The sequence below is a fragment of the Scyliorhinus torazame genome, chromosome 4 (assembly GCF_047496885.1).
Source record: "Scyliorhinus torazame isolate Kashiwa2021f chromosome 4, sScyTor2.1, whole genome shotgun sequence".
In the NCBI taxonomy this organism is placed as follows: Eukaryota; Metazoa; Chordata; class Chondrichthyes; order Carcharhiniformes; family Scyliorhinidae; genus Scyliorhinus; species Scyliorhinus torazame.
Genome location: NC_092710.1, coordinates 10,999,846 through 11,012,813, shown reverse-complemented (window position 1 = coordinate 11,012,813; position 12,968 = coordinate 10,999,846).

The window sequence follows — 12,968 nt, the reverse complement described above, 5'->3', positions numbered from 1 at the left end:
GGGTTAACGACACGGGGCTAACGGTCACGGGGCTAACGGTCACGGGGTTAACGACACGGGGCTAACGGTCACGGGGCTAACGGTCACGGGGTTAACGACACGGGGCTAACGACACGTGGTTAACGACACGTGCCCTCTGACAGTGCGGCACTCCCTCAGTACTGACCCTCTGACAGTGCGGCACTCCCTCAGTACTGACCCACTGACAGTGCGGCACTCCCTCAGTACTGACCCTCTTACAGTGCAGCACTCCCTCAGTACTGACCCTCTGACAGTGCAGCACTCCCTCAGTAGTGACCCTCTGACAGTGCGGCACTCCCTCAGTACTGACCCTCTGACAGTGCGGCACTCCCTCAGTACTGACCCTCTGACAGTGCCGCACTCCCTCAGTACTGACCCTCTGACAGTGCAGCACTCCCTCAGTAGTGACCCTCTGACAGTGTGGCACTCCCTCAGTACTGACCCTCTGACAGTGCAGCACTCCCTCAGTCCTGTCCCTCTGACAGCGCAGCGCTCCCTCAGTACTGACCCTCTGACAGTGCAGCGCTCACTCAGTACTGTCCCTCTGACAGTGCAGCACTCCCTCAGTACTGACCCTCTGACAGTGCAGCACTCCCTCAGTACTGTCCCTCTGACAGTGCAGCACTCCCTCAGTACTGACCCTCCGACAGTGCGGTACTTCCTCAGTACTGACCCTCTGACAGTGCAGCACTCCCTCAGTACTGACCCTCTGACAGTGCAGCACTCCTTCAGTACTGACCCTCTGACAGTGCAGCACTCCCTCAGTACTGTCCCTCTGACAGTGCAGCACTCCCTCAGTACTGACCCTCTGACAGTGCAGCACTCCCTCAGTACTGACCCTCTGACAGTGCAGCACTCCCTCAGTACTGTCCCTCTGACAGTGCAGCACTCCCTCAGTACTGACCCTCCGACAGTGCGGTACTTCCTCAGTACTGACCCTCTTACAGTGCAGCACTCCCTCAGTACTGACCCTCTGACAGTGCGGCACTCCCTCAGTACTGACCCTCTGACAGTGCAGCACTCCCTCAGTACTGACCCTCTGACAGTGCGGCACTCCCTCAGTACTGACCCTCTGACAGTGCAGCACTCCCTCAGTACTGACCCTCTGACAATGCGGCACTCCATCAGTACTGACCCTCTGACAGTGCGGCACTCCCTCAGTACTGGCCCTCTGACAGTGCAGCACTCCCTCAGTACTGACTCTCTGACAGTGCGGCACTCCCTCAGTACTGACCCTCTGACAGATCGGCACTACCTCAGTACAGAACCTCTGACAGTGCAGCGCTCCCTCAATACTGACCCTCTGACAGTGCGGCACTCCCTCAGTACTGACCCTCTGACAGAGCGGCACTACCTCAGTACAGAACCTCTGACAGTGCAGCGCTCCCTCAATACTGACCTTCTGACAGTGCGGCACTCCCTCAGTACTGACCCTCTGACAGTGCGGCACTCCCTCAGTATTGACCCTCTGACAATGCGGCACTCCATCAGTACTGACCCTCTGACAGTGCGGCACTCCCTCAGTACTGACCCTCTGACAGTGCAGCACTCCCTCAGTACTGACCCTCTGACAGTGCGGCACTCACTCAGTACTGACCCTCTGACAGTGCAGCACTCCCTCAGTACTGACCCTCTGACAATGCGGCACTCCCTCAGTACTGACTCTGACAGTGCGGCACTCCCTCAGTACTGACCCTCTGACAGAGCGGCACTCCCTCAGTACAGAACCTCTGACAGTGCAGCGCTCAGTCAATACTGACCCTCTGACAGTGTAGTACTCCCTCAGTACTGACCCTCTGACAGTGCGGCACTCCCTCAGTGCTGACCCTCTGACAGTGCGGCACTCCCTCAGTACTGACCCTCTGACAGTGCGGCACTCCCTCAGTACTGACCTTCTGACAGTGCGGCACTGCCACAGTACTGACCCTCTACCAGTGCGGCAGTCCCTCAGTACTGACCCTCTGACAATGCGGCACTCCCTCAGTACTGACCCTCTGACAGTGCAGCACTCCCTCAGTACTGATCCTCTGACAGTGCGGCACTCCCTCAGTACTGACCCTCTGACAGAGCGGCACTCCCTCAGTACAGAACCTCTGACAGTGCAGCGCTCCCTCAATACTGACCCTCTGACAGTGCAGTACTCCATCAGTACTGACCCTCTGACAGTGCAGCCCTTCCTCAGTACTGACCTTCTGACAGTGCGGCACTCCCTCAGTACTGACCCTCTGACAGTGCAGCACTCCCTCAGTACTGACCCTCTGACAGTGCAGCACTCCCTCAGTACTGACCCTCTGACAGTGCAGCACTCCCTCTGTACTGACCCTCTGACAGTGCAGCACTCATTCAGTACTGACCCTCTGACAGTGCAGCGCTCCCTCAGGACTCACCCTCTGACAGTGCGGCACTCCCTCAGTACGGACCCTCTGACAGTGCAGCTCCCCCTCAGTAATGACCCTCTGACAGTGCGGCACTCCCTCAGTACTGACCCTCTGGCAGTGCAGCTCCCCCTCAGTACTGACCCTCTGACAGTGCGGCACTCCCCCAGTACAGACCCTCTGACAGTGCGGCACTCCCTCAGTACTGACCCTCTGACATTGCGGCACTCCCTCAGTACTGACCCTCTGACAGTGCAGCACACCCTCAGTACTGACCCTCTGACAGTGCGGCACTCCCACAGTACTGACCCTCTGACAGAGTGGCACTCCCTCAGTACTGTCCCTCTGACAGTGCAGCACTCCCTCAGTACTGACCCTCTGACAGTGCAGCACTCCCTCAGTACTGTCCCTCTGACAGTGCAGCACTCCCTCAGTACTGACCCTCCGACAGTGCGGTACTTCCTCAGTACTGACCCTCTGACAGTGCAGCGCTCCCTCAGTACTGTCCCTCTGACAGTGCAGCACTCCCTCAGTACTGACCCTCTGACAGTGCAGCACTCCCTCAGTACTGACCCTCTGACAGTGCTGCACTCCCTCAGTACTAACCCTCTGACAGTGTGGCACTCCCTCAGTACTGACCCTCTGACAGTGCAGCACTCCCTCAGTACTGTCCCTCTGACAGTGCAGCACTCCCTCAGTACTGACCCTCCGACAGTGCGGTACTTCCTCAGTACTGACCCTCTTACAGTGCAGCACTCCCTCAGTACTGACCCTCTGACAGTGCGGCAATCCCTCAGTACTGACCCTCTGACAGTGCAGCACTCCCTCAGTACTGACCCTCTGACAGTGCGGCACTCCCTCAGTACTGACCCTCTGACAGTGCAGCACTCCCTCAGTACTGACCCTCTGACAATGCGGCACTCCATCTGTACTGACCCTCTGACAGTGCGGCACTCCCTCAGTACTGGCCCTCTGACAGTGCAGCACTCCCTCAGTACTGACCCTCTGACAGATCGGCACTACCTCAGTACAGAACCTCTGACAGTGCAGCGCTCCCTCAATACTGACCCTCTGACAGTGCGGCACTCCCTCAGTACTGACCCTCTGACAGAGCGGCACTACCTCAGTACAGAACCTCTGACAGTGCAGCGCTCCCTCAATACTGACCTTCTGACAGTGCGGCACTCCCTCAGTACTGACCCTCTGACAGTGCGGCACTCCCTCAGTATTGACCCTCTGACAATGCGGCACTCCATCAGTACTGACCCTCTGACAGTGCGGCACTCCCTCAGTACTGACCCTCTGACAGTGCAGCACTCCCTCAGTACTGACCCTCTGACAGTGCGGCACTCCCTCAGTACTGACCCTCTGACAGTGCAGCACTCCCTCAGTACTGACCTTCTGACAATGCGGCACTCCCTCAGTACTGACTCTCTGACAGTGCGGCACTCCCTCAGTACTGACCCTCTGACAGAGCGGCACTCCCTCAGTACAGAACCTCTGACAGTGCAGCGCTCAGTCAATACTGACCCTCTGACAGTGCAGTACTCCCTCAGTACTGACCCTCTGACAGTGCAGCACTCCCTCAGTACTGACCTTCTGACAGTGCGGCACTGCCACAGTACTGACCCTCTGACAGTGCGGCAGTCCCTCAGTACTGACCCTCTGACAATGCGGCACTCCCTCTGTACTGACCCGCTGACAGTGCGGCACTCCCTCAGTACTGACCCTCTGACAGTGCGGCACTCCCTCAGTACTGACCCTCTGACAGAGCGGCACTCCCTCAGTACAGAACCTCTGACAGTGCAGCGCTCCCTCAATACTGACCCTCTGACAGTGCAGTACTCCATCAGTACTGACCCTCTGACAGTGCAGCCCTCCCTCAGTACTGACCTTCTGACAGTGCGGCACTCCCTCAGTACTGACCCTCTGACAGTGCAGCACTCCCTCAGTACTGACCCTCTGACAGTGCAGCACTCCCTCAGTACTGACCCTCTGACAGTGCAGCACTCCCTCTGTACTGACCCTCTGACAGTGCAGCACTCATTCAGTACTGACCCTCTGACAGTGCAGCGCTCCCTCAGGACTCACCCTCTGACAGTGCGGCACTCCCTCAGTACGGACCCTCTGACAGTGCAGCTCCCCCTCAGTAATGACCCTCTGACAGTGCGGCACTCCCTCAGTACTGACCCTCTGGCAGTGCAGCTCCCCCTCAGTACTGACCCTCTGACAGTGCGGCACTCCCCCAGTACAGACCCTCTGACAGTGCGGCACTCCCTCAGTACTGACCCTCTGACATTGCGGCACTCCCTCAGTACTGACCCTCTGACAGTGCAGCACACCCTCAGTACTGACCCTCTGACAGTGCGGCACTCCCACAGTACTGACCCTCTGACAGAGTGGCACTCCCTCAGTACAGAACCTCTGACAGTGCAGCGCTCCCTCAATACTGACCCTCTGACAGTGCAGTACTCCCTCAGTACTGACCCTCTGACCGTGCAGCACCCCCTCAGTACTGACCTTCAGACAGTGCGGCACTGCCTCAGTACTGACCCTCTGACAGTGCAGCACTCCCTCAGTACTGACCCTCTGACAATGCGGCACTCCATCAGTACTGACCCTCTGACAGTGCGGCACTCCCTCAGTACTGACCCTCTGACAGAGCGGCACTCCCTCAGTACAGAACCTCTGACAGTGCAGCGCTCACTCAATACTGACCCTCTGACAGTGCGGCACTCCCTCAGTACAGAACCTCTGACAGTGCAGCGCTCACTCAATACTGACCCTCTGACAGTGCAGTACTCCCTCAGTACTGACCCTCTGACAGTGCAGCACTCCCTCAGTACTGACACTCTGACAGTGCGGCACTCCCTCAGTGCTGACCCTCTGACAGTGCAGCACTCCCTCAGTACTGACCTTCTGACAGTGCGGCACTGCCACAGTACTGACCCTCTGAAAGTGCGGCACTCCCTCAGTACTGACCCTCTGACAGTGCGGCACTTCCTCAGTACTGACCCTCTGACAGAGCGGCACTCCCTCAGTACAGAACCTCTGACAGTGCAGCGCTCCCTCAATACTGACCCTCTGACAGTGCAGCCCTCCCTCAGTACTGACCCTCTGACAGTGCGGCACTCCCTCAGTACTGACCCTCTGACAGTGCAGCACTCCCTCAGTACTGACCCTCTGACAGTGCAGCACTCCCTCTGTACTGACCCTCTGACAGTGCAGCACTCATTCAGTACTGACCCTCTGACAGTGCAGCACTCCCTCAGTACTGACCCTCTGGCAGTGCAGCTCCCCCTCAGTACTGACCCTCTGACAGTGCGGCACTCCCCCAGTACAGACCCTCTGATAGTGCGGCACTCCCTCAGTACTGACCCTCTGACATTGCGGCACTCCCTCAGTACTGGCCCTCTGACAGTGCAGCACTCCCTCAGTACTGACCCTCTGACATTGCGGCACTCCCTCAGTACTGACCCTCTGACAGTGCAGCACTTCCTCAGTACTGACCCTCTGACAGTGCGGCACTCCCTCAGTACTGACCCTCTGACAGTGCGGCACTCCCTCAGTACTGACCCTCTGACAGTGCGGCACTCCCTCAATACTGACGCTCTGACAGCATGGCACTCCCTCAGTACTGACCGTCTGACAGTGCAGCACTCCCTCAGTACTGACCCTCTGACAATGCAGCACTCCCTCAGTACTGACCCTCTGACAGTGCAGCTCTCCCTCAGTACTGACCCTCTGACAGTGCGGCACTCCCTCAATACTGACCCTCTGACAGCGTGGCACTCCCTCAGTACTGACCGTCTGACAGTGCAGCACTCCCTCAGTACTGACCCTCTGACAATGCAGCACTCCCTCAGTACTGACCCTCTGACAGTGCAGCTCTCCCTCAGTACTGACCCTCTGACAGTGCAGCACTCCCTCAGTACTGACCCTCTGACAGTGCGGCGCTCCCTCAGTACTGACCCTCTGACAGTGCAGCACTCCCTCAGTACTGACCCTCTGACAGTGCAGCACTCCCTCAGTATTGACCTTCTGACAGTGCGGCACTCCCTCAGTACTGACCCTCTGACAGTGAAGCACTCCCTCAGTACTGACCCTCTGACAGTGCAGCACTCCCTCAGTACTGACCCTCTGACAGTGCAGCACTCGCTCAGTACTGACCCTCTGACAGTGCAGCACTCCCTCAGTAGTGACCCTCTGACAGTGCGGCACTCCCTCAGTACTGACCCTCTGACAGTGACGCACTCCCTCAGTACTGACCCTCTGACAGTGCAGGACTCCCTCAGTACTGACCCTCTGACAGTGCAGCACTCCCTCAGTAGTGACCCTCTGACAGTGCGGCACTCCCTCAGTACTGACCCTCTGACAGTGACGCACTCCCTCAGTACTGACCCTCTGACAGTGACGCACTCCCTCAGTACTGACCCACTGACAGTGCGGCTCTCCCTCAGTACTGACCCTCTGACAGTGCAGCACTCCCTCAGTACTGACCCTCTGACAGTACAGCACTCGCTCAGTACTGACCCTCTGACCGTGCAGCACTCCCTCAGTACTGACCCTCTGACAGTGCAGCACTCCCTCAGTACTGACCCTCTGACAGTACAGCACTCGCTCAGTACTGACCCTCTGACCGTGCAGCACTCCCTCAGTACTGACCCTCTGACAGTGCGGCACTCCCTCAGTACTGACCCTCTGACAGTGCAGCACTCCCTCAGTACTGACCCTCTGACAGTACAGCACTCGCTCAGTACTGACCCTCTGACCGTGCAGCACTCCCTCAGTACTGACCCTCTGACAGTGCAGCACTCCCTCAGTAGTGACCCTCTGACAGTGCGGCACTCCCTCAGTACTGACCCTCTGACAGTGCAGGACTCCCTCAGTACTGACCCTCTGACAGTGCAGCACTCCCTCAGTACTGACCCTCTGACAGTGCAGGACTCCCTCAGTAGTGACCCTCTGACAGTGTGGCACTCCCTCAGTACTGACCCTCTGACAGTGCAGCACTCCCTCAGTCCTGACCCTCTGACAGCGCAGCGCTCCCTCAGTACTGACCCTCTGACAGTGCAGCGCTCCCTCAGTACTGTCCCTCTGACAGTGCAGCACTCCCTCAGTACTGACCCTCTGACAGTGCAGCACTCCCTCAGTACTGTCCCTCTGACAGTGCAGCACTCCCTCAGTACTGACCCTCCGACAGTGCGGTACTTCCTCAGTACTGACCCTCTGACAGTGCAGCGCTCCCTCAGTACTGTCCCTCTGACAGTGCAGCACTCCCTCAGTACTGACCCTCTGACAGTGCAGCACTCCCTCAGTACTGACCCTCTGACAGTGCAGCACTCCCTCAGTACTGTCCCTCTGACAGTGCAGCACTCCCTCAGTACTGACCCTCCGACAGTGCGGTACTTCCTCAGTACTGACCCTCTTACAGTGCAGCACTCCCTCAGTACTGACCCTCTGACAGTGCGGCACTCCCTCAGTACTGACCCTCTGACAGTGCAGCACTCCCTCAGTACTGACCCTCTGACAGTGCGGTACTCCCTCAGTACTGACCCTCTGACAGTGCAGCACTCCCTCAGTACTGACCCTCTGACAATGCGGCACTCCATCTGTACTGACCCTCTGACAGTGCGGCACTCCCTCAGTACTGGCCCTCTGACAGTGCAGCACTCCCTCAGTACTGACTCTCTGACAGTGCGGCACTCCCTCAGTACTGACCCTCTGACAGATCGGCACTACCTCAGTACAGAACCTCTGACAGTGCAGCGCTCCCTCAATACTGACCCTCTGACAGTGCGGCACTCCCTCAGTACTGACCCTCTGACAGAGCGGCACTACCTCAGTACAGAACCTCTGACAGTGCAGCGCTCCCTCAATACTGACCTTCTGACAGTGCGGCACTCCCTCAGTACTGACCCTCTGACAGTGCGGCACTCCCTCAGTATTGACCCTCTGACAATGCGGCACTCCATCAGTACTGACCCTCTGACAGTGCGGCACTCCCTCAGTACTGACCCTCTGACAGTGCAGCACTCCCTCAGTACTGACCCTCTGACAGTGCGGCACTCCCTCAGTACTGACCCTCTGACAGTGCAGCACTCCCTCAGTACTGACCCTCTGACAATGCGGCACTCCCTCAGTACTGACTCTCTGACAGTGCGGCACTCCCTCAGTACTGACCCTCTGACAGAGCGGCACTCCCTCAGTACAGAACCTCTGACAGTGCAGCGCTCAGTCAATACTGACCCTCTGACAGTGCAGTACTCCCTCAGTACTGACCCTCTGACAGTGCAGCACTCCCTCAGTACTGACCTTCTGACAGTGCGGCACTGCCACAGTACTGACCCTCTGACAGTGCGGCAGTCCCTCAGTACTGACCCTCTGACAATGCGGCACTCCATCAGTACTGACCCTCTGACAGTGCGGCACTCCCTCAGTACTGACCCTCTGACAGAGCGGCACTCCCTCAGTACAGAACCTCTGACAGTGCAGCGCTCCCTCAATACTGACCCTCTGACAGTGCAGTACTCCATCAGTACTGACCCTCTGACAGTGCAGCACTCCCTCAGTACTGACCCTCTGACAGTGCAGCACTCCCTCAGTACTGACCCTCTGACAGTGCGACACTCCCTCAGTACTGACCCTCTGACAGTGCAGCACTCCCTCAGTACTGACCCTCTGACAGTGCAGCCCTCCCTCAGTACTGACCTTCTGACAGTGCGGCACTCCCTCAGTACTGACCCTCTGACAGTGCAGCACCCACTCAGTACTGACCCTCTGACAGTGCAGCACTCCCTCAGTACTGACCCTCTGACAGTGCAGCACTCCCTCTGTACTGACCCTCTGACAGTGCAGCACTCATTCAGTACTGACCCTCTGACAGTGCAGCGCTCCCCCAGGACTCACCCTCTGACAGTGCGGCACTCCCTCAGTACGGACCCTCTGACAGTGCAGCTCCCCCTCAGTAATGACCCTCTGACAGTGCGGCACTCCCTCAGTACTGACCCTCTGGCAGTGCAGCTCCCCCTCAGTACTGACCCTCTGACAGTGCGGCACTCCCCCAGTACAGACCCTCTGACAGTGCGGCACTCCCTCAGTACTGACCCTCTGACATTGCGGCACTCCCTCAGTACTGACCCTCTGACAGTGCAGCACACCCTCAGTACTGACCCTCTGACAGTGCGGCACTCCCACAGTACTGACCCTCTGACAGAGTGGCACTCCCTCAGTACAGAACCTCTGACAGTGCAGCGCTCCCTCAATACTGACCCTCTGACAGTGCAGTACTCCCTCAGTACTGACCCTCTGACCGTGCAGCACCCCCTCAGTACTGACCTTCAGACAGTGCGGCACTGCCTCAGTACTGACCCTCTGACAGTGCAGCACTCCCTCAGTACTGACCCTCTGACAATGCGGCACTCCATCAGTACTGACCCTCTGACAGTGCGGCACTCCCTCAGTACTGACCCTCTGACAGAGCGGCACTCCCTCAGTACAGAACCTCTGACAGTGCAGCGCTCACTCAATCCTGACCCTCTGACAGTGCGGCACTCCCTCAGTACAGAACCTCTGACAGTGCAGCGCTCACTCAATACTGACCCTCTGACAGTGCAGTACTCCCTCAGTACTGACCCTCTGACAGTGCAGCACTCCCTCAGTACTGACACTCTGACAGTGCGGCACTCCCTCAGTGCTGACCCTCTGACAGTGCGGCACTCCCTCAGTACTGACCTTCTGACAGTGCGGCACTGCCACAGTACTGACCCTCTGACAGTGCGGCACTCCCTCAGTACTGACCCTCTGACAATGCGGCACTCCATCAGTACTGACCCTCTGACAGTGCGGCACTCCCTCAGTACTGACCCTCTGACAGTGCGGCACTCCCTCAGTACTGAACCTCTGACAATGCGGCACTCCATCAGTACTGACCCTCTGACAGTGCGGCACTCCCTCAGTACTGAACCTCTGACAGAGCGGCACTCCCTCAGTACAGAACCTCTGACAGTGCAGCACTCCCTCTGTACTGACCCTCTGACAGTGCAGCACTCATTCAGTACTGACCCTCTGACAGTGCAGCACTCCCTCAGGACTCACCCTCTGACAGTGCGGCACTCCCTCAGTACGGACACTCTGACAGTGCAGCTCCCCCTCAGTAATGACCCTCTGACAGTGCGGCACTCCCTCAGTACTTACCCTCTGACAGTGCAGCACTCCCTCAGTACTGACCCTCTGGCAGTGCAGCTCCCCCTCAGTACTGACCCTGTGACAGTGCGGCACTCCCCCAGTACAGACCCTCTGACAGTGCGGCACTCCCTCAGTACTGACCCTCTGACATTGCGGCACTCCCTCAGTACTGACCCTCTGACAGTGCAGCACTCCCTCAGTACTGACCCTCTGACATTGCGGCACTCCCTCAGTACTGACCCTCTGACAGTGCAGCACTCCCTCAGTACTGACCCTCTGACAGTGCGGCACTCCCTCAGTACTGACACTCTGACAGTGCGGCACTCCCTCAGTACTGACCCTCTGACAGTGCGGCACTCCCTCAGTACTGACCCTCTGACAGTGCGGCACTCCCTCTGTACTGACCCTCTGACAGTGCAGCTCTCCCTCAGTACTGACCCTCTGACAGTGCGGCACTCCCTCAATACTGACCCTCTGACAGCATGGCACTCCCTCAGTACTGACCGTCTGACAGTGCAGCACTCCCTCAGTACTGACCCTCTGACAATGCAGCACTCCCTCAGTACTGACCCTCTGACAGTGCAGCTCTCCCTCAGTACTGACCTTCTGACAGTGCGGCACTCCCTCAGTACTGACCCTCTGACAGTGCGGCACTCCCTCAGTACTGACCCTCTGACAGTGCACACTCCCTCAGTACTGACCCTCTGACAGTGCGGCACTCCCTCAATACTGACCCTCTGACAGCGTGGCACTCCCTCAGTACTGACCGTCTGACAGTGCAGCACTCCCTCAGTACTGACCCTCTGACAATGCAGCACTCCCTCAGTACTGACCCTCTGACAGTGCAGCTCTCCCTCAGTACTGACCCTCTGACAGTGCAGCACTCCCTCAGTACTGACCCTCTGACAGTGCGGCGCTCCCTCAGTACTGACCCTCTGACAGTGCAGCACTCCCTCAGTACTGACCCTCTGACAGTGCAGCACTCCCTCAGTATTGACCTTCTGTCAGTGCAGCACTCCCTCAGTACTGACCCTCTGACAGTGAAGCACTCCCTCAGTACTGACCCTCTGAAAGTGCAGCACTCCCTCAGTACTGACCCTCTTACAGTGCGGCACTCCCTCAGTACTGAGCCTCTGACAGTGCAGCACTCCCTCAGTACTGACCCTCTGACAGTGCGGCACTCCCTCAGTACTGACCCTCTGACAGTGCAGCGCTCCCTCAGTACTGACCCTCTGACAGTGCGGCCCTCCCTCAGTACTGACCCTCTGACAGTGCAGCGCTCCCTCAGTACTGACCCTCTGACAGTGCGGCTCTCCCTCAGTACTGACCCTCTGACAGTGCAGCACTCCCTCAGTACTGACCCTCTGACAGTGCGGCACTCCCTCAGTACTGACCCTCTGACAGTGCGGCACTCCCTCAGTACTGACCCTCTGACAGTGCAGCGCTCCCTCAGTACTGACCCTCTGACAGTGCGGCTCTCCCTCAGTACTGACCCTCTGACAGTGCGGCGCTCCCTCAGTGCTGACCCTCTCAAAGTGCGGCACTTCCTCAGTACTGACCCTCTGACAGTGCAGCACTCCCTCAGTACTGACCCTCTGACAGTGCTGCACTCCCTCAGTACTGACCCTCTGACAGTGCAGCGCTCCCTCAGTACTGACCCTCTGACAGTGCGGCACTCCCTCAGTACTTACCCTCTGACAGTGCAGCACTCCCTCAGTACTGACCCTCTGACAGTGCAGCGCTCCCTCAGTACTGACCCTCTGACAGTGCGGCGCTGCCTCAGTACTGACGCTCTGACAGTGCAGCACTCCCTCAGTACTGACCCTCTGACAGTGCGGCACTCCCTCAGTACTGACCCTCTGACAGTGCAGCACTCCCTCAGTACTGACCCTCTCAAAGTGCGGCACTTCCTCAGTACTGACCCTCTGACAGTGCAGCACTCCCTCAGTACTGACCCTCTGACAGTGCGGCACTCCCTCAGTACTGACCCTCTGACAGTGCAGCACTCCCTCAGTACTGACCCTATGACAGTGCAGCTCTCCCTCAGTACTGACCATCTGACAGTGCAGCGCTCCCTCAGTACTGACCCTCTGACAGTGCGGCGCTCCCTCAGTACTGACCCTCTCAAGGTGCGGCACTTCCTCAGTACTGACCCACTGACAGTGCAGCACTCCCTCAGTACTGACCCTCTGACAGTGCGGCGCTCCCTCAGTACTGACCCTCTGACAGTGCGGCACTCCCTCAGTACTGACCCTCTGACAGTGCGGCGCTCCCTCAGTACTGACCCTCTGACAGTGCAGCACTCCCTCAGTACTGACCCACTGACAGTGCAGCACTCCCTCAGTACTGACCCTCTGACAGTGCGGCACTCCCTCAGTACTGACC